Raw genomic sequence first — 19,999 nt, 5'->3', positions numbered from 1 at the left:
CTAAATGTCAGGGAGTGGGAACACTTGCACCCAGAGCCAGCTGACTGCTCAGTCAGCTCTCTACCTCTCCAATCATCCTCTCCTGATGGGATTTTGTAGATGTGAGAAGGAGGCTGCAGCTCCTCCACTCTCAGCTCAGGGGAGGTATCACTGCACAGAATCACAGATGATTGGGTATCAATGTGCTAAGAAGTAGTTAAGACATCATGTCCTCTGGGATTATTCAAGAAGTGTAAAAACTTTTTTTGCTGGAATTACAGGAAGGGAAGGAAAGAGTCAGATTCCTCAATTGAGGAAATGCATTTATTTTTATCCCTAAAGCAAAGAAAACAGAGATAGGAGGGTAGACATTTTCATTTCACAGTAAAACTATAGTATCTGCTTTTCAATATTTTAAGTGCTTTTGGACAGGTAGGAGAAATTTATTAAAATGATAAAAATTATTTGAAAATCCTTGGGTCAATCAGGAGATGTGCCTGGTCCTTCCAGTGATCAATAGTTAAGAGAGCCCACAGTGGGGACACGAGGAGCCAAACCTGTCTGAGGTCACTTCCTAGACTATGGCCCCTGAAGAGAGGAAAACTTAATCTCTACAACTCACAACCCCACCCTCCTCCTCCCCACCCCCAACCAAGTTGTCAATTGTAGAGCAGCAGACACTCTACCCAGCAGCTGGAAAGTCAGTTCAAGAGAATCTCAGAGACATTTGAGGGAGAAGACACACAGACTTTCCAAGGAGACATAGAGTGAAACCATGGACACAGAGCAGAAACAGCTTCAAGGAGTGCAGTCTCTGACGCACAATAAACAACCAGCTACCAACTCAGGATGGCGGTCAAGAGTGGGATGGTGAGGAAGAATAGCCTCTGTGAGTTCAGGTGAGTAATCAGTCCAACAGAAATGCTGAATCCAGAGGAAAACTTTTGGAAGGTTCTATAAAAAGAGGCACAGACAGCTGGTAGTGCAGCGGATAGAGCGCCAGGCCTGGAGTCAGGAAAGATTCATCTTCCTGAGTTCAAATATGGCCTCAGACACTTAATTGTGTGATGCTGGGCAAGTTATTTTCACCCTGTTTGCCTCAGTTTCCTCATCTGTAAAATGAGCTGAGGAAGGAAACAGCAAATCACCCCAGAATCTTTGCCAAGAAAACCCCAAATGGGGTCAGGTAGGCTCAGACACCATTGAACAACAACATACAGAGAGGAGAGGAAGGACATTCCAGTAGCAGTTGCCCTATTCAGGCTTGTTCCAGTCTCACCTTCTAACACCACTCATTCTAACTCCTGGCTGACCATCCAAAATTCCCATCTCCCTAGATGCCCCCAAAGGGCAATGATACCACATTTTTGCCCCTGTATAGAAAGTTTCCTGAGGAGCTGACCCTTTCTTATCTGGAGCCTTGATGAAAGCTCCCTGTTACCTGCATCCAGGGATGCAGTGTTGCCAACATTTTAGCTAAGGGAGCCATTTCATTCAGGTGAATTGACTTTGCCTGTAATTGAAGAAAAAGAGTTTCTCCTCAGCCACAGCATTAAAGAGTGAAACATTTCCTAACATATAGACACCTTGGTCCCTCAAACACTTTCTAAGAAGGAGCTGACTGAAGGATCCTTGGGGAAAGGAATCATTTAAGAGGGTGCTAATCCACTTTTCTGGGTTGTATAGACCATTCTAAGGGAGCAGAAGCCCCAAGGCCCAGGTGACTGCCTACATGGTATAGAACAAGGGAGGAATGCAAGAGGTCACCTAGGCCTAACTCTAAAGATGGTCCATCTGTCTGGGGAAGGGAGAGTTCATTGAGGTCAGATCTAAGATGCTGCTAGAATGAAGAACCAACCCCCTCACACACACACTTAGGGCTGAGCTGAGTATCAAAGATGCAGCCTGTCATAGCTGGGACATATAATGCTGATTGTCATGGGGATGATGATGGAAGTGATGCTTTAAAGGCCATTCCAGTATTCAACAGTGCCAGCTGTCCAAGGATGGGACAGGAGAGGGTGGGCCCAGTCTCCAACCTGCTCAGCAATCTAATGAGTAACAGCCTCAGAAGTAGTGGTCTAGGAGGACCCATAAGGAAAAAGACCTGCTGTCAGGAGTTGGATGGTGGCTTCCCCAGGGGGCTCATCATGGACATCACAATGCCACATCCTGAAGAAGAATCCCTTGCTGCAAGGGCCAATTCCTTACTTTGAGGTAGGGAAAGAAGGCAAAGGTCCTCAGTTTGATAGTCAGAAGTAGGTTGACAACCATTTGGAATCATGACATACTGATCTTTCAAAGGCAGCAGCTCCAGTTCAAATGCCTAGCAGCTCCTCATCTACCAATTCCTCCATTCCTCTCCATAAATTCCAGTGGCTTGTGTAGACGGACCCTCAGGGCTATAGTCAGGACAGTCTGAACCTACAGGGAATCCTGGCTCTTAGCCTAGACCAACTCATCCCAGAAGTCCATGGCTCCAAAGTCTGGATGCAAAGATATGGGTAGTTTGGAACAACCAAAGGCTTTGGGGACTATTTTCATTTTGCTTATGCAGATGATCAGCTTTACAAAAGCCATTTGTAAGAACCAAAGAACACCCAGTCAGGCAATACTAGGACTGTCTTTCTCCTAAGCTCCCCATAGACTGTCTTGATGCTTGAGGCACTAAGCCAAGGCCAGGGGGTAAGGCTGATTCCACCAAAGGTAACCTCCTTGCCCTCTTAAAGTGAACCCAACTCAGCCTTTGTACCTCCCCTCCCATTAGAAGCAGCTGGGTGGTGCAGTGCCTAGAAGGATGAGCCTGGACTCACAAAGATCTGAGTTCAAATTCAACCTCAGACATTACCTAGCTGTGTGACCCCAGCCAAGTCATTGGCCCTCAGTTTTGCCTCAGTTTTCTCAACTAATAAATGGGGGCAATAACAGCACCTCCCTCCCAGGGTTGTTGTGAGGACCAAATCAGATAATATTTGTAAAGTGCTTTGCAAACCTGCTAGCGCTTATTGCCCTCATCCATACTGGTCCTTCTGGTTCCTTCCTAGCTTTGCCTGTGCCCTCTGACCCTGTTTGTTCCTAAAATTCTCTCTAAGATGAACAACTTAGTCCCTGGTGTCTGGCTCCTTTGTGGCCTCTATACAAGAGTGATGTCTTTCCATCCCAGGAGAATCACTACCTCCTACAGGATTCCAGGCTAACAGACACTGGCGGGGCTTGGTCACTGAGCAATGGACGACTTATGGTTGGAGCCTGTTCAAAAGTGAGTTCCCTGATAAATGTTCTAGACTTCAATTTTCTTTCCCTAGGAAAATGGGAGGGAAAGAACTTCTAAGCAGCCTGATATTGGAGACCCCATGGAGATCCTGGTGCTTGGTCAACCCTTACATCTGGGGACACTGTATGACTGTTGTTCAGATACCGCTATCCCTGGTAACTACCCTCTTTTTTTCTAATTTAATTTATTTATTTTCAGCTTTCCACATTCACTTCCACATAATTTTGAATTTCAAATTTTCTCCCCATTTTCCACCTACTCTTACCCCAGGAGAGCTTGTATTCTGATTACCCTTTCTTCCAATCTATCCTCCCTTCAACCCCACCCCAATCTCTTATCCCCATCCCTTCTATTTTCCTATAGGGCAAGATAGATTTCTATCCCCATTGCCTATATATCTTATTTCCTAGGTGCATGTAAAAACAATTTTTAACTTTAAGTTTTGAGTTCCACATTCCCTCCCTTCCCCCCTCCGTACCCACCCTCATTAAGAAGCCAAGCAATTCCATACTTGAGTAGTCATGCAAAATACTTACATAACAGTCAAGTTATAAAAGACTAACCACATTTCCCTCTATCTGGTCCTGCCCTCCATTTATTCTATTCTCTCCTCTGACCTGTCCCCTCTACCAAAGTATTTGCTTCCAATTACCCCTTCCCTGAATCTGCTGTCCTTTCTGTTATCCCCCCTTTTTTATACCCTTATGCCCTGCTTTCTGGTAAGGTAAGATAAACTTCCATACCCTATTGAATGTGTATGTTATTCCCTCCTGAAGTCAGATCCAATGAAAGTAAGACTCACTTATTCCCTCTCACTTTCCCCCTCTTCCCCTCTGTTATAAAAGATCTTTCTTGCCTCTTTTATGTGAGATGATTTATTACATCCTATCTCTCCCTTTCTCTTACTCCCAGTACATTCCTCTCAAAACTTAATTTTATGTTTTACATATCATCCCTTCATATTCAGCTCACTTTGTGCCCTCTCTCTGTCTCTGACTCTGTTTCTCTCTCTGTTTCTGACTCTGTCTCTCTGTCTCTCTCTCTCTTTATATAGATATACATACATACACACACACACACACACACACACACACACACACACATATATATATATATTCCCTCCAACTACCTTAATACTGAGAAAGGTCTCATGAGTTACAAATATCATCTTTCCATGTAGGAATGAAAACAGTTCAACTTTAATAAGTCCCTTATGGTTTTTCTTTCCTGTTTACCTTTTCATGCTTCTCTTGATTCTTGTATTTGAAAGTCAAATTTTCTATTCAACTCTGGTCTTTTCAACAAGAATGCTTGGAAGTCCTCTATTTCATTGAAATTCTATTTTTTTCTACTGAAGTTTTATACTCAGTTTTGCTGGGTAGGCGATTCTTGGTTTTAATCCTACCTCCTTTGATCTCTGGGATATCATATTCTAAATTCTTCAATTCCTTAATGTAAAAGCTGCTAAATCTTGCATCATCCTGATTGTGTTTCCACAATACTTGAAGTGTTTCTTTATTACTGCTTGCAATATTATCTCCTTGACCTGGGAACTCTGGAATTTGACTACAATATTCCTTTGAGGATGTCTTTCAGGAGGGGATAGGTAGATTTTTTCCATTCTTATCCAGTGGTTCAGGAATATCAGGGCAGTTTTCCTTGATAATTTCTTGAAAGATGATGTCTAGGCTCTTTTTACATTGGCTTTTGATCTTTACCAGCCTCTTGAAGAGAGGCAGCTGGTGTCTCAGTGGATAGAGCACTGAACCTGGAGCCAAGAAGACCTAAGTTCAAATTCAAACTCGGATACTTCCTATCTGTGTAACCCTGGACTAGTCTGATTGCCTGACAAAAGGACTGAATCAATCCACTGGAAAAAGAAATGGCAATCACTCCAATATTTTTGCCAAGAAAACCCTGTGCACTGCTATGGTCCATGGAGTCAGAAAGAATCAGAAATATTGAACAACAAATATCTAGAAGAGTCACTTAAATTCTATCCCAGTTACTGCCTTCCTGAGTCATGTCCCAGAAGCCTAGTACTGTGCAGCTAGGTGTTGCAATGGATGGATTTGAATGGACAGGAACTGAAATCGGGAAGAGGAGTCCAAATCCAGGCTTAGGCACATTCTAGCTATGAGACCGTGGGCAAGTCACTTAACCCTGTCTGTCTTAGATGGGAGTGATAAAAATAGTGCTTCCCTACCAGGGTTGTTCTGAGGATCAAAGGAGACAACATTTGCAAAGCACTTTAAAAATAATGATTTATGGCTGTTTTGGTTTTAGCGGGAGCAACAGCTGAGGAAAAGGGGCAGCAACAGACTCCCACCATAGGCAATACCAGCAGTGAGAGGGGCGGCCTAGAGCTACAGGGAGGCCACAAGATCCTCTGCCAGGACAGCACCAGGGGCACTATCCCCAGCAAGGAGGGAGGCGAGGGGCCTAAGATCATGATGGACAGCCCCAAGGATGCCGACCTCTTCTACTCTGAGAAGATCAAGGCTACGGAAAAGGAAGAGTTCCTTGAATGGCAGCATGATCTAGAAGTGAATGATCGAGCTCCCAGCCAAGGTCGTCCAACTGTATTTCACTGGACAGGAGAAGGAAAAGAGGTCTACTTATCTGGATTCATCAATAACTGGAGGAAACTACACCTTACAAGAAGCCACAACAACTTTGTAGCAATCCTGGATTTGGTGCAATGGACAGTGGACCTACAATGCCTCTGAGCCAGTAGTGACCAGCCAGTTTGGCACAATTAATGATGTCATTCAGGTGAAAAAAACTGATTTCAGGTGAAAAACTGCAGTGTTTGACACTTTAATGGTAGATTCCCAAAAGTGCTCCAATTTGTCCAAGCTGCGGAGTTCGCCGCCAGGACCCTACCACCAGGAGTCCTATGTCTGTAAATCAGAGGAATGCTTCAAAAACCCTCTCATCTTTCCCCCACACCTGCTCTAGGTCGTCCTGAATAAGGATACCAGCATCTCTTGTGACCCAGTTTTACTGCTGGAGCCCAACTATGGCATGCTGAACCGCCTGTACACCCTCTCCATCAAGGACGGTGTGATGGTGCTCAGCTCCACCTACAGCTATAAGAAGAAGTATGTCAACCCTTTGCTGTGCAAGCTGATATGAAGACCTGGAGAGCAATGGAGAGAATGGTGCAGCATGGCCTGACCCATCTGCAGCTGATTCATGTTACAGGAACTGCCCCACACGGTCTTCATTCCATACTCTTCTAAAATATTTTCCACTCAACCTGCTTGAAGATTTGCTTCGGGCAACACAACCCCAGAGGAGCTGGCCAGCTGCTGTGGCCACTAACTGACCGTAAGACCTTCTGGCATTTACTGCAGTGGAGAGAGCGTAAAGGTAGGTGCAGAAGATTGACCGCAGCCCAAAGCACAGGGAAACCTGTGTGCACTGTTGTAGACACCCTCTAACATGTACCAGGCACCCTCCCAAAAAATAAGAATCAGATAAGCCTAGACTCCAGTTGCAGGCTGCTCTATGTCTCAGGTTGCTGGGCCCAATGAAGGGGTTTTCCTCACTCGTGACTTTTCTGTCACTTTCAGTCAGTGTAAATGGTGACATCTCTGGGTGGGAGGTGTATCCCCCTTTGACTGGCAGTGAAATTGAACAGGAAGCTCTGGCCCTGGCCCTCACATATGCTGGGGGTGGGGGGGGATAGTAGAGATCCAATGACTCAGGCCTGTAAAGGCATTTTCTTTGTTTACTTACCAACACTTGGGTGTGGATCATGTGAAAAGGCCCCTCAGGGACCCATCCCAGCTATGGCCAGGCTGCCCAGCGGGCTGAACTGTGCCCTGAGTCACTGTTTCTTCTAGGTTTGGGTTGTTGCTTGGAGTTGTTCTTAATCCTCCAGTCAGTCCTGAGGTGACTGATGACCCTCAGACTGACATAGCTGAGATCTCAAAACCAAATGATCACGCAAGGCTCCAGCAGGTGCCAGCCGTTTAGCAAAGCTTTTGTTTCTGAAAGGAATGTCAATTTTCTGGGGTGGATGACCTCACAAGGAAACGTCAGGAGGAATCGGCACTCCACCAGGCCAGCTGTGCAGTTAGCAACAGGCCAGGGTCCCCAAGTCCGACCTTGTTTACCTCACTCTAGTGTTCATTCACTTAGTGCTCCCCCATGCCTCTTGTATCACAGAAACACTGAGTCACTGTCACCTTGTCATACCTCCTGAACATGTTTAAATAAAGATTTTTGTAAAAACTGAAGAAAAAAAGAAAAGAATGGTTTATTATTTTTAATTTTGTTTTACACTCAAATGTAAAAACATTAATCCTTAAACAAATTTGGAATAGTCATGTTTTTTTTTTATTTGGAATTCCAAATTCATTTCCTCTCTCCTCTCATTGAAAATGCAGAAAGTTTTTATAGATTTTATATGTGCAGACATGCAAAACTTATTTTCATATGAATGATATTGTAAAATAAAAAAAAAACCCCAAAAAACATCAAAAAAAGTTCAAAAAAAAAAAGAATTCTTTGCACTCTTATTCCATCAGTTCTTTCCACAGAGATGGATAGCATTTTGCACCAAAAGTTCTTCAGAACTGTCTTAGATCATTGCCCTGCAGAGAATAGCCCAGTCATTCACAGGTGATCATCATACAATATTGCTGTTACTGTGTACAATCTTCTCCTGGTTCTGTTCACTTCACTTTGCATCAGCTCATGTAAGTCTTTCCAGACTTTCTGAAAGTATCCTGCTCCTCATTTTTATACCACAATAGTTTTCCACCACAATCACATACTACAACTTGCTGAACCACTCCCCAATACTCTGTAAATATTAAAGTGACATACAAAAGCTAGGGAGTAATGTTATTATTATTAGCTAGCTAAACTAGAACGTCCAAAACAAGGGATCTGGCCAGAAGAAGCAGTAATTCTTCAGAGACATAATTACTGCTTTTCTGTCTCAGAGAATGTTCCAAAGGTCATATCTTCAATTAACATGGCCAAACCCACAATGTAAATGCAACATTCCTCCTCCACCCACCAGGCACTGACCTCTGGGTCACCTCCTGTTCTCTATGTAGGGCAGGCAGTGTGTTGGCTACTCTTGTAGTCAGGAGACCAGGGCTCTGCTTTGATACATACTAGCTGTATGTTCTCCCAAAAGTTAACCAACATCTCTCTGAGTATCAGTTTATTTATCTGGAAATTGGGGCTAAAGGCGATGGCACTACTTACTTCATAGAAGAGTTTTGTAAGCCTTTTGAAACCAATATCACCAGGTTAAGATGCAGTCCCCAGGCTGGGAGAAGGAGAGGCTTCCTTACCTGTGGAAGGAACTGAGGAGCTAGGTGTGTACTGGGGCTGTTGGGTGGGAAGAATGAGGATCCACATTCAGGGGTTCAGAGTATGGAGAGGCTTTGTAAAGTTTCCCCCTATCAGTCATAGAAGTCTCAGTGCAGTGAGGGAGATTCAGAAGCCTAGAGACGTTCTTTCCTGATCAGAAGTGGGATTTTCTCCAGCTCTGTCATCTGGGCCTCTTGCCCTTCCTACCCTCCTCCCACAAGCTGCCTCCTAGACCCAGCTGTCCCTGCTAGAAAGGAAACCCTGAAGTGACAGGATGTGGTCCCTCTATACTCTGCCATTTATCCCCTAATGTCTCTGTTGCACCCTAGGCTTTACTTTATGGTAACCCAAAAAGAAGACCCTCGAGAGAAATGTGACCACAGACCAATACAAGACTGACTTTAACATCATCACCTCTGACTCTATTGATGAGAAGGACAATGCCCTGAACATTGCTGTTGAGCTGAAAGCAAGTGTCCTGGGGGGTGAAGGGGAGGGAGCCCTGGTTGAAATAGGAGGCTCTGCCAAGTATTGGGGACACCAAGATATCCCAAAAGCAAGCCCGGGTTACTCTTAAATACAGTATGACTACAGTTTTCCCACCTCACAATGAACCACTTGAGATATCAAAATATTTCTTACCATGAGATTTTTGATAATGGAACAGCCACCCACGTGGTCACTACAGTGCTCTGTGGGGCCCAGGATTTCTTTGTTTTTGATCAAAAAGTTTCCATCAATGAAAATGTCAAAGATATAGAAGTGTGTGGGATAGACTTAGTGAAGACTCCTCAGGTTGTAATTTTTCTCCCAGGGGTGAGGTAAGGCCTAAAGGCTCAAGGTTACAATATTTTTAGAATAGAATAGTTCCATATAAGGATATAAAACTGTGTAGTGTATTAGGGTCTCAATGATTGGACAAAACTTACATAATTCCTCGATGTCTTCATTTCAAAAGGGATTGGTTAGATTTTGTGTCTAGAATGTAAGACCATATTCTCAGCTAATGAGGATAATGGTCAGTGGGGGGGGGGGGAGGAGGGACTTGCATTAGGGTCTATATAAATCACTGTCCTTTTCTTTGTCTTCGGCTTTCCTACTCCTACAGGTGAGCCCCGCTTCTCGAGAATCGAATAAATCACTTTTCTGTCATCACTTTGAGAGGCCTCTGAGTAATTGATTTATGTAGGGACCTGCGCCATCCCACACAGTTTGGGGGCTTCGCCCGGGATCTGTGACCTTTCTGAGAGACGGCTGACAGCTCAGTTCAAAGACTGGGCGCCCATGGGGAGATTTCCCCATCGTCCTTGAAAAGAGCTGCCGGGCCTCCCTCTCTGCAAGGTAATGACCCGAAGCAGAGGAACTCAGTGAAGACAGAAAAGAATAGAGATAGGGACTCCAAAGACTCCGAAGTTGTGAAGTGTGTGAAAATGCCAACCGGTTGGTGTTGAAGTTTACAGTCAGGCAACTTGTACGTGTATACGACCCAGCGGTAAGTGTGAGGTGGGGCCTGGGGGTCAATTAGTTGAGTCTTAGATAGACTCGGGGAGAAGGTGATGACTCCCAACCAAATTAGTGGACTGCGGGACCCCAGGGTGAAGGGCCCCCCCAAAAACGTTTGCTGGGTGACTGCTGGTGACGGGTGACCCTCACCTGAGAGCTGGCAAGAGAGCTAGCAGGAGAGCTAGCAGGAGAGCTAGCAAGGGAGCTAGCATAATTTGTTGAGTCTCAGACTCGGAGGTGTTGGCGACAACCCTCGACCAAAATGGGACAAAAGCAGTCCAAGAATAGAGCTTCGGAGTGGAGTCAGGAAGAAATACCGGTAAACAGTCCCTTGGGAAACCGATTACAAAATTGGCATGAATTACCAAAATTATAGAGAAAAGAATGTAGAAGAAGATGATTAAGTACTGTTGTTTTGTATGGGGTGAAAAGACATCAGAGGAGGAGGCACAATCTGGCCCAAATATGGTTCCTCCGAGGACTGGGTTTGACAAAATTTAAACCTATATGTACTATTCTATTCTGTTAAATGTTTTGTCTGTATATGTTGTGTTGGTATTTCTGTGTGAATGAAAGTCTGTGTGTCTCTGTTTTTTTTTTTATCTGATAAGGTAGTAAATTTAGCCAGCCAGCCAGCAGGAGCATAAAGGCTGAGCTGAACTGTCCTTGAAATTCCTGTTACTCCCTTTCTTCAACCCCTCCAGACTAGTTTCAGAGGGGCAGAGGGAAAAGGAGGGAGAGAAAGGAAAAAAAAAAAAAGAAAAAAAAATCTTTTTCCCTCAGAACTAAGAGGCATGCTGGCAACCATTTAACCATTTCCTGCCTCACCCAAAAGAAGAAATTTTAGTGTATTGGGAAATAACAGAAAGTTAATTGAATTCATTCTGGTCATTTTTGGAATTGTGAATAGGTGAAATGTGTCATTCTTAATTTAATGTTTCAGATAGGTTAGAATTTATTAAAGTTTGGTGGAAGTAAGCAGAAGATTAGAAAGTAAAAAAAAATCTCAAGTAAGCAACTTAGAGCTGAGAGTTTTGGATTTAGGTTTAATTAGATCAATATATATATGTGATGCCAGACAATGTATTTAAGGCAAAAAGATAATAAGTTTAGGTTTTTCTTTTTCTTTGCAGAGTGGGAGGGACAGAAAGGGGTGGCCTTGGGAATCCTGGCCAAATAAGAGGAGGGCAGAGACACCCAGCAGCATTTCTGCCAAAAATGTTAGATCCAGTAACAAAAGGATAGGTATTTGTTAGATGCAACATTAATCTAATGTAACTATTTACATGATTTTGAATTTTGTAATTTGTTACATATAGATTGGGATTTTAAAAAGATGTGATAGAAATTTGATAATTTGAAACTTACATTTGGTTATAAAAAAAGAGCTGAATAGGTTAATGGCTTCTTTTAAGTTTTAAATAAACTTAAATAAGTTTAAATTTTTAGGTAATCCATCTAAATATTGTATTAGAAATTGCATTGTTAAGTTAATTAATGAATTGGTTAAAAAGAGCTGTTATGAATTTTTTTTTTATATAAGAGTTTCCTTGTTGTAGCATTCTTATTAAGAAAATGAGAACTCTTTAAAAATGTACGGGTATATATATAGGTGTGATTTTCAAGCCTGTTATATCTGAGCATGTATTATGTTAAAAGTTTATTTCTGTTGTTGAAAAGGAAATTTTAGCTAAAATTGTTTTTGCCATGAATCAAGCATTTACTCTAAAGTTATTTTTGTAAAAGAAAGTTTATGGGCAAATGTGAAAAGGCTTTGGGTTTAGGTCTTTTCTTGTGATTTCTGTCAATTAGTTTCAGGGGGATTGTGATAAATTGTAAACTGTTCGTAAGAGAGGAAATATTTGCTGTATTAAGAAATACTTTGTAAAATCTTTCATATGGGTTTTTGGAAGGTCTACCTATCCAATTTGTATTTGTAAGTTACAAAAGTGGGAAGAATTTAGTTTGTCTAATAGGATATGAAAATGCAATTGGTGTCATCTGAAATTTATTGTTCGGGTTCATAGCTAAAACAATTTGTTATCACTTATAAAAATTATGTTTGCCATTTGTAATTCTAATGCTAAAGCCTAAAGCTGGTACACTGTGTGTATATGTGGGAAAAGAAGCAGTCCTCAGGCTAGTAACAAGTACAGCCCCAACAGCTGAGGAGATTGTATATAGAACTTGCTTTGGTGAGAATTTGAAAATGTTTAAGAAATGATCTTCAGTGATTGGCTCTTTAGGGCAAATTTAAGATCTAAGAAGTAAATAAAATCTCTGGGAACATTCTTTCTAAATCTAATGGGAATAAATAGATATTGTATCATTGTTATACAAGACAAAATTGGGATTTAAAGTTAACTGTAATTGTATTTTATTTACAGGGGGATTCAAGGAAAGGAATCCCTTACAAAACAAAAAAGGTGGGGGGGGGGGGCCCAGGTGGTCTGGGAGCTCCAGGAATGGTCTTGATGGGAGTGGCCAGTAAACTGGAGATTTGGACTGAGAGAATTAAGAGTGGGAAGTAGAACAGACTTGGGCATAGTGATAGAGTGGATCTTAGGAGAGCCGGTTCATGTAGGAAAAAAAAAAAACAAAACCAAGGAGTTTTTAAGGTGAAGTTTTCCAGGGCCTTTAGACAAATGAGACTAAAACTCTTTTGGGGTAATGGACAAAGGTCCCAACTTGGAATAAGATCTTTACAGGTTACAAAATGATGTAAAAGCAATTAGTATTAAAACAATTAACTGAATTAATTACTGAGACTAAATCAGAGACATCCTCAGTTTGGGGAAAGAATTTCAGTCTAATTTTCTTAGAGGTAGGTAGCCTCTGGTAATATTTGGCATTGAAACTTAAATGATTGTTTTGATTTGAATTCATTACATAAACATAAATATTCAAGTTAATGTCTGAACTTATCACATGTGTAGCTCATTCTTTTAGATTGAGCAGGGTTAGAAAGGGATAAAGTAGTTTGGGAAACAGATATAAATCTATTAGAGCAATGACTTATGATTGTTATTCAATCAGGAACTAGAACATAGAAAGGCATGTAGGCTACTTAGACCTGCTTCAAAGATGTTCCTTGGCCAATGTGAAATTAGTCATGTCTGAAACTGATTATTGGAGCTTGCTATTTTAAGATTTTTGTGGGACTATTAACTGACTGTTCTTCTGAGTCTAACTCCAGGTGTGGATAGCAAGAGAGGCAGTCTGAGCCACTGATCCATGATGCCAGTAAGTCTGTGAGATGCTGGTATGAACTGCAAAAAGGTGATCTCATGGGAAGGTCAGGAGAGCGGCTGTTCAGCCTGAGCTGAGGTAGGATTCTCCTGGCTCAATTTCCCCACTGACACCTGGCAGACTTGAAGCCTGGCTGAACGCCAGTTGACAATCTACTCCTGCCTGGAATTGACATGAAGTGAGGGAGATGTTGTTTCCCCTGCAATGTCCCTACTCTTAGTGGCAAATTCCTAAAATCAGAAGTTTTGTAAGTAAAAATGCCAGATCTGTTGAATAATAGATTGTTGGTAGGGGAACATCTGAGGTTAAGTCTAAAATTGAGCTAACAGGTTTAGGACTTTAGAACAACAACAATAAGTTAGGGTCCTTTAATTCTTAGTAATAGTGTGAAGACAATCAGGTCAAGGGCTTGTGAGGCTAGCATGCATAGTTATTATTTTGTCCTAGTTGGTTAATGCTAAATGAAAAATGGTTTGTGGACTATATTGTAAATGCTTTAAAAGAAGTATCACATGATCAGAAGTTGGGATTGTTTTATGATGTGATATGCACTGTGTTAAAAATGATTATTTCTTGTATTTATATAAGTACTGGAGCCTGGTATTGACTCCTTAGTGAAATCTCATCTTCCTAATGAGGGAATGAATAATGACTTACTGTGAAATGTAGAAGCTGCATTTTAATGTGAATTTTCTTTTCTTTTAAAAAAATGACAATTTGTCCAAGTTTCAATTTTGATTTTTGTAAGAGTGATAGGAATGGTAATCTAAAATGGTATTAAGTTCAGTTTTTTAGGAGAGCGGACATCTGGATTTCTACAAGAAGATGAAGAGAAGAAGATGCTGAGATGCTGTGCTGAAGACTGTTTGAGGGAGCATCCAGATCAGAAAACTGCATAAGATGATATTTTCCCCCAGACTTCTGTATGAGATGGAACCTCTAAATGGACAGTTCATTAATTTAAATCTCTGTATCTGTACTTATGACAAGGGGACTGCCCCCTGTAATTTGCTAATGTGTCAGTCAACTTTGCTTCCTTCCCATATTCATATAAGAAAAGGAAGATAGATGAAAGGAAGGATTCATAAGGGAAAGAATGTGAAGAGGTATTTATTGATTGGATTTAGGTGTGGAAACAGGAATAAATAAGAGGAGGGGAGGAATATGGGTAAGACTGAACCTTGAACTATCTATTCCCCCATCCCACTTCAGAAAATGTTTAGCATGATTGGGAAGCCAGTAGACAAAGTGATGGAAGGTTATTGCATTTAAAAATTTTAAAGTTGTTTACTGTCATTTATAATTATTGCTATTAGTTATTAAACTCTCAGGCTTCAAGCTTGGAGACACACTTTGTCGGTATTAAAAGCTCCGTTTGAAGCGTGTGTGAGAACACACAGAATTTGGAAAGGGATAGCCAATGAGGTTTATATATATATATATATTCATTATAAGTTTTGTTATTTGGGGAACTATACTAGGATTATTATTGTTTGTTCTTAACAGGATTCTCTGTTCAGCAATTGTCCTAAGCCATTAATCACAATATCTAAACAGGACTCTTCTATTAAGATTGTGTGGACTTGACAAACCGTGGGAACAATGCAACCAAAATGTAATACCCTGGGAATGTCCCTTTTAGGCATGATCCTGTTCCCACTGCTGGGACACCAGGCCCCAGTTATCAACCCCCCTCTTGAAAATAGTTTCCTGGCCCTAATTCAGACCATTGCGGACACCTTTGAGGTATCCGACTGTTGGATTTGTGGGGGGACCTCAGCGATTAAGCCAATGGCCATGGGTAGCAGTACCACTGAGTCCAGTCTGGATTTTAAGTAATAGATCCGTAGTACATGACAGAACAAGATTCTGGACAAGCCAAGAGAAACACCAAGGGTCTTTGTCCAAATCAGTTCCAGGTGAACATTGTTTAAACCAAACAGGACCTAAATTGCAGGAGACATGGCTGGGAGAAAGTAATTGTAAATGGACATTCACACAAAGGCCAGAAACCCTGGCTCATATTGATTGTGCCCAGTATGCAAACAGATGGGATCAGAACAGTATTACCTGTTCAGATGGTAGGGTGATTCCCTGTACCCATTCATTTTTTCCATCCTCTTCATACAAAGAGAGCAAAAGGGGAACATCACAAAAGTTGTGGGTATAAGTTTTACAACCCCTCTGATCCCAGAAAACCATGTGAAGGGGGTCATGACCATGACTATTTGTGGAGTTGTATATACATGAACAGTACAAAGAATAATACAGAATATAAAGAATGGGTATGGAAGTGGGAGAATGGAACACATAGGATGATGTTTGATACTTTCTGGAGTGTAATCAATAGAACTGGGGAAAATTATCAACATTGTATGTGGAAGAGGAAACAACAACTATGGAAGGGTAAGTCAGAGATCATGAAAGGGGGACCATTAGGCCCGGATGATGTGAAGTACTTTCCGGCTGTGGATTATAGAGTAAGAATGTTTCTAGAGGAAAATCCTGCTTTGAGAGGGCATTATTGGGTATGTGGACAGACAGCCTATACTCACCTTCCGCTAAACTGGAGAGGTGTTTGTCACATTGGATTGGTGAGACCTAAATTCTTTTTCTTGCCTGAATCAGGGAAACAGCATCTAGGGGTCCCTCTATATGATGATCTAGCAAAAAGAAAGAGGAACATCAACACCTCCCTCACTTAGACTGGAAATGCAAATGGGTGGGGTGATACTTGGCCTCCTGAGAGGATAATCAGAGAGTATGGGCCTGCAACTTGGGCTCAAGATGGGAGCTGGGGTTATAGAACCCCTATATATCTATTAAACAGACTAATCAGACTCCAAGCAGTAAAGGCTTTGGACTTATTGGCTGATCAAGCCACACAAACTAGGGAAGCAGTACTGCAACATAGGTTGATCTTAGATTATTTACTTGCAGAAGAAGGAGGAGTTTGTGGGAAACTCAATTTATCTACATGTTGCTTAAAAATTGATGATAATGGAAGGATAGTGAAAGAGATCACCAAGAATATCAGGAAGGTTGCTCATGTTCCTGTACAAACTTGGAACTCCCTTTTCAATACATCTTGGTGGTCCTGGTTTGAGGGGAGCTGGTGGAAGAGGTTACTGTGGTTTGGCCTTATAGCAATTAGTGGTATTATATTACTTCCTATTTGTTTACCTTGTTTGATTTCACTAATTACTAAAATAGTTAGAAATTCTTTACTAAAACTTGCTAGAGTAGAAGAAAGGACTGAAGGAGCCATTCGACTGATGATATTAAAGAAGGAAGGTTGGGCACCTGTGGAGACAAGAGACATGAATGATCCTGATTGGGATGAGGAGATTAATAGACAGTGTGAGATTATGTTACAGAACTTTGGTTGAAATATCCGTGAGAAGTCTTCAGGCTGATAAAATAAGAGGAGGGATTGAGTGGGATAGACTTAGTGAAGACTCTTCAGATTGTAATTTTTCTCCCAGGGGTGAGGTAAGGCCTAAAGGCTCAAGGTTACAATATTTTTAGAATAGAATAGTTCCGTATAAGGATATAAAACTGTGTAGTGTATTAGGGTCTCAATGATTGGACAAAACTTACATAATTCCTCGATGTCTTCATTTCAAAAGGGATTGGTTAGATTTCATATCTAGAATGTAAGACCATATTCTCAGCTAATGAGGATAATGGTCAGTGAGGGGGGGGGGAGGAGGGACTTGCGTTAGGGTCTATATAAATCACTGTCCTTTTCTTTGTCTTCGGCTTTCCTACTCCTACAGGTGAGCCCCGCTTCTCGAGAATCGAATAAATCACTTTTCTGTCATCACTTTGAGAGGCCTCTGAGTAATTGATTTATCTAGGGACATGAGCCATCCCACACAGAAGCAACATTGAAGGCTAAGGCAGAGAAGACTGCCCATGTAGCAAGAAGATTACAGGGAGAGGACAGTGTGATCAAATCAACTCAGGAATTCAAGTGTCAGCTTTATGGGGATTTTGTTCTTGGTACCAATACCATGACACATGAAGAGGCAGTAAAAGTCTTTGCCTCCCTTCCTAAGCTGCTTAGGGGCCATGGGGTACCCCTCCAAGTCTGGCTGTACCCTTTGGAGAAGCTGAGCTCCAAGGCTGCCACCCTGGCTCAAGATTCAGCATTAGCTTGGTGTGGGATGCCCAGAACATTGTGGAGAAATTATCTGAGTATGATAAGAGGTGTCATGACATGCTGGAGGCACCAAGGCTCTCAGTCTTTTCTGCACCCAAGGAAGAGATCAGGCTATTCCAAGAGCTAAATAGGCAGTACAGACAACTTTTACAGAAGGAAATAGCCAAGGCCTTACCTGAGATCTGGGCAGGCAGAGTAGAGGAAGAGGAGCTAACCAGGATTTTAACCAGGGAAAACCAATTCACATTCAGCACTAGGAGGCTCTCAGAGATCCATGATCAGAAGCTCCAGGAGATGAAGGTGGTAACTTCCTACCTCACCCTTCTGAAAGAGGTGCCAGTCATAGCTGACCAGAATGAGTTGGGTGATATGGTACTTAGACTCTCCGCACAGATTTGTCCTGGTGTTTGCACTCACCTCCTTGCTGGAAGAACCCTACTTAGCAGATTGGAAATAGTGGCTATGGAATCCAGCATCATTCAGTCCTGACTGTGAGCAAAAGATATATTGCATATGGCTGGAGGACAGAAAGACAAGGAGAAAAGCAAAACAATTGGCAGAATCCTTTACAGTGTTTGCCAAGGCCAGTCATTCCGCTGAGAAGACTCAAAGCATTGTGGCCTCTGTCCCAGATAAGGGAGAACAAGGGGGTCTCCATTTACCTCTATGAAAACGGACTACTGGTCAGCACCACCTCTGAGCTACCAGTCAATCCTCCCCCTTCCCAGATTGGTGAGGTCACACATGACTGTGTAGAGCTCACATTGACCTCAGCATCTGGAAAGGAAGATAGGATCACTGGCTATCAGGTAGAGTGTCAGGTTGTAAGGAAAGGGAACTGGACCACCATCTCTGTGTCTGGAAAGCCAGAGGTATTCAAAGTGAGTGGCCTAGAAATTTGCACTGAGTATGTGTTCCGGTTTGCTGAAGTGTGTGCGCCAAGGCTCAGTGAGAGCAGTGATGTGTGAGCACACTTCCCCCAACCTGCCCTCCTGGGATGCCAAAAGCTGTAGTGGTAGGACTACAGTCTGTCACCCTGTGCTGGCAGGGACCAAGTGTTGATAGAGCAAGCATTACGATCAAAGAATATAGAATACAGTACAGAGAGGAGACTGAGGCAATGGGTGAGGAGGGGGAAGGAGAATGGCATGAACACACCACAGGAAATAACAAGACTTACTGTGGCATTTATGGACTGATATATCACTCTGCGTACAGGTTCCAAATTTCTGCTGTATATAGTAGGGGCTGGACCAGTGAGAGCAGTGACAAGAATGACTCAGTGACCCCCATTCCCATAGAGGCTTTTTCGTCCTTAATTAAGAAGTTGATTAAGGTTGACTAAAGGCATATTTCCCAAATATTTTTACATCTTCTGACAACCAAAATTCTTTCATATCTAGTTATCATTTTTGACTGCATTCATAAAGACATATAGTTCTTGAAGCATGCAGAACCCAGGGGCAGGAAACCTTCACAAACCATTTCTTCCTATCCATGGCTGTCCTAACCAGATCCCAAGTGTCCTCTAGCATTACTCAATCATTAACCCAACCCCAACCAAGTACTTTGAGGGAGAAAAAAGAATAAAATAAAAGACCTAATATATTAAGGTTATTTAGAAGAAACAGAGAGATGAAAAATAAGCTATGCAGATGTTGGGGTTCTTTAATAGAAATTTGGAAAAGTTTCAAATATAACCCACTCCTTATTTTTAAAGCATTCTTAATGCACCTAGAGTCTGTTAGTTTGGGAACATAAAAATGTACTGTGCTGAAATCAGTTTGTTTCCCAAACAATTATGTTTGATTTACTTGGAAAAGTAAAAGACTGAAAAAAAGCAGAAAAATTTAGAAGACCAAATAATTTGCCTTTCTCTCCACCAGCAAAAAAAAAAAAAAAAAAAAAAAAAGGATTCTCCTCTTTTCCCTCGACTTTTGTCTTTTCTGCACCTCCCAAATAAATTTTTAATTTTTCCCCCCCCCCAACCTTCATGTATAATATAAAAGTGATTATCTCATTCATGGATGAAACCCAAGGAAGGTGTTCATATTATTTTTTTTAGATACACTTTCTCCTGGTCCCATTCAATAAAGGTCAAGGGCTCCTTATTCCCTTCAGGATCCAATGTAAGATCTTTTTACAGCATTGGCCCTTCTTATCTTTTCAGGATTCTTCTACCATATTCCACTCTATGTATTTAGCAATCCAGTGATCCTGACCTTCCTGTACCTAGCTTTTTCACTGGCTGTTATCCCATTCTCTCCTTGTCCATTTCAGCCTCTAGGCTTTCCTGACTTCCACCAAATTCCTCCAAAGTTACTAAAGTCGAACCTTTTGTAAGAAGCCTTTCCCTTTGCTCTGACTACAAGTGCCTTTCCTCTGTGATGAGCTCCACTTTATCCTGGTCATGTCTTTTTTGCACAAAGTTGTTTGCATGTTGCCTCCCACATTATATTGTGAGTTCCTGAGAGCAGAGAATGTCCTTTTGC

The 19,999-nt window shown here is 41.9% G+C and overlaps 2 pseudogenes; both read left to right on the top strand.

Annotated features, from left to right (window-relative positions):
* Positions 1–828: 828 nt before the first annotated feature.
* Positions 829–18,852, top strand: LOC140531846 (verrucotoxin subunit beta-like; annotated as a pseudogene).
* On the top strand, positions 5,521–6,391 carry LOC140531031 (5'-AMP-activated protein kinase subunit beta-1 pseudogene; annotated as a pseudogene).
* Positions 18,853–19,999: the final 1,147 nt, after the last annotated feature.

Source organism: Notamacropus eugenii, chromosome 3 (assembly GCF_028372415.1).
Source record: "Notamacropus eugenii isolate mMacEug1 chromosome 3, mMacEug1.pri_v2, whole genome shotgun sequence".
NCBI classification, from domain to species: Eukaryota; Metazoa; Chordata; class Mammalia; order Diprotodontia; family Macropodidae; genus Notamacropus; species Notamacropus eugenii.
The sequence above is the reverse complement of the archived record's forward strand: the minus strand, read 5'-3'. Positions and strand labels throughout refer to the sequence as shown.